The sequence below is a fragment of the Octodon degus genome, unplaced genomic scaffold, assembly GCF_000260255.1.
Source record: "Octodon degus isolate 3935 unplaced genomic scaffold, OctDeg1.0 scaffold00161, whole genome shotgun sequence".
Classification (NCBI taxonomy): domain Eukaryota; kingdom Metazoa; phylum Chordata; class Mammalia; order Rodentia; family Octodontidae; genus Octodon; species Octodon degus.
Genome location: NW_004524737.1, coordinates 1,656,825 through 1,661,797, shown reverse-complemented (window position 1 = coordinate 1,661,797; position 4,973 = coordinate 1,656,825). Strand labels below are relative to the sequence as shown.

At 45.2% G+C, this 4,973-nt stretch overlaps 1 pseudogene; it reads left to right on the top strand.

Annotated features, from left to right (window-relative positions):
* The first annotated feature begins 1,132 nt into the window (after nucleotides 1-1,132).
* On the top strand, nucleotides 1,133-2,767 carry LOC101589481 (annotated as a pseudogene).
* The last annotated feature ends 2,206 nt before the right edge of the window (nucleotides 2,768-4,973 follow it).

Below are 4,973 nucleotides of genomic sequence, written 5' to 3'. Positions count from 1 at the left end.
CATGCCTGTTGTGCATGTGCAGTTTTAATTACAATAGGAACAAGCTGCAAAAGTTAAAATGTTTGTATGTTGGTGACCAAATTTTAAAAAATGCAATATATTAATACAAGGATAGTAGTTAGCCCTTTGCTTTTTTTTTTTTTTAATGAATTTAGGACAGGGTGTACAGGGTCTTGTTATGTAGATTGGACTCAGTGATTCTCCTTTGTTTAGCCTTCCAAGCACTGGGATTACAGGCGCGCACCACCACACCTGGTTTCAATTGCTGGCTCAGTGCACCCTGGTGGTGGGGCTGGCACCATATGCCTGGGATCAAACCCCAGCCTCTGTGCTCTTCCTAAGCAGGCACTTCAGTCCACTGAGCTATCTGCCTGGCCCCTACTTTGCTTGTTTATATACACTTACTGATTTTATCAGGGACTGATTTGAGTTTTTTACCATAAAAAACTCATCCACTGAAAATGTAGAACCCAATTGTTTCTGCTAAGTGTATATAGTGAGGCAAACTTGAACATAGCAATGGGCTAGAACAGTGCCCTAAAATCATTTTTCTGCCTCTTTGTCATTTATCCCTGCTCAGTCACCCTCTTGCAGCAAACCATGTTCCATTCCTATGGTTTTACCTTTTCTAGAAATTTTATCTTTATTTATTTATCTATTTATTTCTCTTTAAAAGGAGAATACTTATTGGTTGAAAGAAAGCTTCTGTCTGAAGGAGGGGCAGAAGGAGGACTCAGGCAGGTTGCCCTTTTTACTAGCATTTAAAACATAGATTCAGCTCTCTCTTTGTTAGCATGGAAATATAAATGTAGTGATCAGCAGATGAAATCTATGCCTCGTTTATCTCACTTGAGTTATTCTGATGATTGACTTTGTTATTGAAAATATCAATAGATTATCAGGTTGGTGCTTGTTTCCCCATCCACAGCCACTCTGTTACTGCTACAATTTCTAATTCCCTGCCTTCTTACATTGTACTCTGCATTAAATTTTTTACAGCTGATAGTGGATTCTTAACATAATTTTCTTAGATTCTTCCTTTTTATCTCTAAGATGCTTTTATTTCTTCAATTGTTTTATAAGAGAAGAAAGGAACTATTTGGTTATAATGAATGATCTAGGCACAGGGGCTATGCATCTCGAGCTTGCAGAACGATCTGCTTTTTCCTGCACCGCAGCCACAGTAGAGTGTAGTAGCACCTCACAAGCCACATCAGAGTCCCATAGAGAAGCTGAGATGGCCTTTATTCAGACCCAGCAGCTGTTTGCAGCCATGGATGACACCTTCCTGGAGAACATGTGCCACCTGGACATCGACTCAGCCGCATCACTGCTCACGACCCCGGCATCATCTGTACTATCGGCCAGGTCTCCTGCTCGGTGGAGGCCCTGAAGGAGATGATTAAGTCTGGGATGAATGTGGCCGGGCTGAACGTCTCTCGCGGAACTCATGAGTACATGCAAAGCCAATCAAGAACTGGCATATAACCACCAAGAGCTTCGCTTCTGTCCTTGTTCTCTACTGGTCAGTGGCTGTGGCCCTGGACACTAGGACCCGAAATCTTGACCAGGCTCATCAGAGGCAGACGCACCCCCGAGGTGGAGCTCAAGAAGGAAGCCCCACTCAAAATCATGCTGGGCAACGCCTACATGGGGAAGGGTGATGAGAACCTTCTGTGGTTGGACTATAAGAACATCTACAAGGTGGTGGACGCGGGCAGCAAGATCTACATGGACGACGGCCTCATTTTCCTGCTAGTGAAGGAGAAAGGTTCCGAGTCCCTGGTGACCAAGGTGGCTCCCTGGTCAGCAAGAAGTGTGTGAACCTCCCCGGTGCCGACATGGACCTGCCCACTGTGCCCGAGAAGGTCATCCAGGACCTGAAGTTCGGGTTGGAGCAGGACGTGGACACCGTGTTCGCGTCCTTCATCCACAAGGCTGCTGACGTCCATGCGGTGAGGCAGGTGCTGGGGGATCAGGGCAGGAACATCAAGATCATCAGCAAGATCGAGAACCACGAAGGCGTGAGGAGGTTCGATGAGACCCTGGAGGCCAGCGATGGCATCACGGTGGCCCGTGGCGTCCTTGGCATTGAGATTCCTGCAGAGAAGTTCTTGTTGGCCCAGATGACTGGGTGGTGCAACCCCGTGGGGAACCCTGTCATCTCCGCCACGCAGACACTGGAGAGCATGACCAAGAAGCCCCGGCCCACGCGAGCTGAGGGCAGCGACGTGGCCAACTGGACAGGGAGGACTGCAACATGCTGTCTGGGGAGAAGGCCAAGAGCAACTACCCACTGGAGACCGTGCACATGCAGCACCTGATGGCCCAGAGGCAGAGGCTGTCATCTACCACTTACAATTATTTGAAGCGCTGCCTGGCCCCCCATTCCAGCCACCCCACAGAAGCCGCCACCGTGGGTGCCGGAGGCCTCCTTCGAGTGCTCAACAGGGCCATAATCGTGCTCGCCAAGTCCGGAAGGTCTGCCCACCAAGTGGCACAGTACTGTCCCCGAACCCCTATCATTACTGTGACACGCAATCCTCATAAGGCGCGCCAGGGGCACCTGTATCACAGCATCTTCCCGGTCCTGTGCAAGGACCCTGTGCAGCGGATGAGGGCTAAGGATGTGGACCTGAGTGTGAACTTGGCCATGAACGTCGGCAAGGCTCGAGGCTTCAAGACAGGAGATGTGGTCATCGTGTTGACCAGGTGGCACCCCGGCTCCAGCTTCACCAATGCTATGCATGGTGTGCCCATGCCCTGAAGGCCCTGGAGCCCCTCTTGGCCCCCTTTCCCATCCCAACCCATCCATTAAGCTAGCTACTTTTGTAGTGCCTCACTCCAGGCTGTAGTGCCACGTGGGCAAGCTGGGACACTGGGAAGACTACATCTCTGCGATTAGCCCTTAACTTGGCACAGTGTCCCAGAGCTGAATGCCTGGGATGTATCCGCACCCCAGCAAGGGGCTTTCAGAAAGGAGGCCCCCAGAGCTTGCTGCAGGAAGGCAGCCACTTTGCCTTGCTGTGTCCTCCTGAGTTCCTATAGAAAGCAGATGCCAGAGAACTCAACTGTGGTGGCCAGCATGGGGACTGAGGGTGTGGGGCAGTGGATCCGGTGTGCCAGGTGGTCATGACCCCAAATGCTCAGATTCCCTCCCCAGTCACCTGGCCTTGCCATTCAGCCTGCAAGCAGCTCTCTGCAGCTGCACTCCACACTCTGCCCACCACCCCCAGGCCAGACACTACAGAGTCCACCTGTGAGTCAACAAGCAACAGTTGAAAAAAAATAATCTACATTCTTATTACAAGTATATAATAACATAGAGCTTATTCAGACTTTTTAAATGCATATTCATCATTATGGCCAAATATAGGAAAATATCTAATGTTAGTTTTATGAGCAATATCTACTTTAACCATAATTAGTTATAGCTTGATTTCTGAAATTAAGGTACTAAATACCACTGATTGTAATGAATGATTTTATGATGACCATGGAAGATAACTGTACTTTTTATCTCTTATCTATGATTGAGCAGAGTGACAGAAATATGCCCAGGAAATATCAGAAGAAAGAAATAAAATCAAATTTGCCACATCTAGAGAAGGTATTAATCAAATTTATTTGATAAAAATAAAAAGCATAAACAAAGAATTCTGAATTTATGTTTAGGTCACAGGCTACAAGTCATTATAAAACACAGTGCAGTTAAATTTCTTACAACCATCAAGTTATGGATATCTTACTCTGAAGAGTGGTGTCTCAGTTACATTTCTCTCCTTGTTGGGACAAAGCACTTAACATCCAGAATTAAAGGACAGGCTGATTTAGGTCTCAGTGGGAGTTTCAGCTTGCTGCAAGGCAGAGTGGCACTTGGCAGAGGGAAGCCTTTCACAGCAGTGGAAAACAGCAAAGTGCAGAAGTGCTTTGGATCAGTGGCTGCTGCAGTTAGCAAGCCTCTCTCACTTCTCCACACTGTATTTTGGCTCTCTGCCCCAGGGGGAGTATAGGACCCACACCCATAATCCCAGCATTAGGTTATGAATTAATCACAAACTCCACAAGCTGCCCCAGTGACTGTATGAGGTTTTGGGGAACAACTAGATACAAAACATAACTAGTGGATTATATAGAATCCTGGCACTCTGGTTATTTTTATTACCACACGAACATGACCAAAGCGAAAGAAAAGAAAAGAAAGCATATTTGGTTTGGGGAGATAGCTCAGTGGTGCAATGCCTTCCTGACAATCACAAGGTCCTGAGTTTGAGCCCTGGTACAAAATAATAATAATAATAATAATAATAATAATAATAATAATAATAATAGCAAACAAAGACATAGTCATAGTCCATTATACCCCAAATTTATGCTATTCCCTGATAAAAATAGTTAAGACTTACCTGAAACTCTATTTTAGTTTTGAACAGCTTGACTGAAGCTACTTAGGTCAATAGATATTTTCTAAGATCATTTTAACTCTAAAACTATAATTCAGACAAAGATTGTAAGCATATTTTATGGATGCTTCTTTTCTGAGGTGTATCTCTAAGACTGACAACTAGTGAGGCATTTAAATGGTTATTTTGAAAAGTCTAAAGGTGATAAATTTCACAAAATAAAAATACTCTGTCTAGCCTAATAGTTTGATAATTATAAATTCCCCATTAGAGATCAAACATAGGAAGCAAACTCTAAGATAATACTATAATCAGGTCACTAACATACTCGAGAATTCTTTTATCCCTCCAATAATTTTACTTAAGGCAAATTAAGTTGAGGTAGAGCATGAGGAATACCCAAAGTTCTATACCAACTTTTCTATTCTCTGAAAACAAGGACTTCATGGCCTCTAAATACGTTCACTTGCTCAGGATCCCGGGCATCTCACACTACGAAAGGCTCTGCCTGTTAGAAATTCGGAGCTGGTAGTTTAAAAAAGTAAATGTATATTCAGCTTTCCTTTCTCA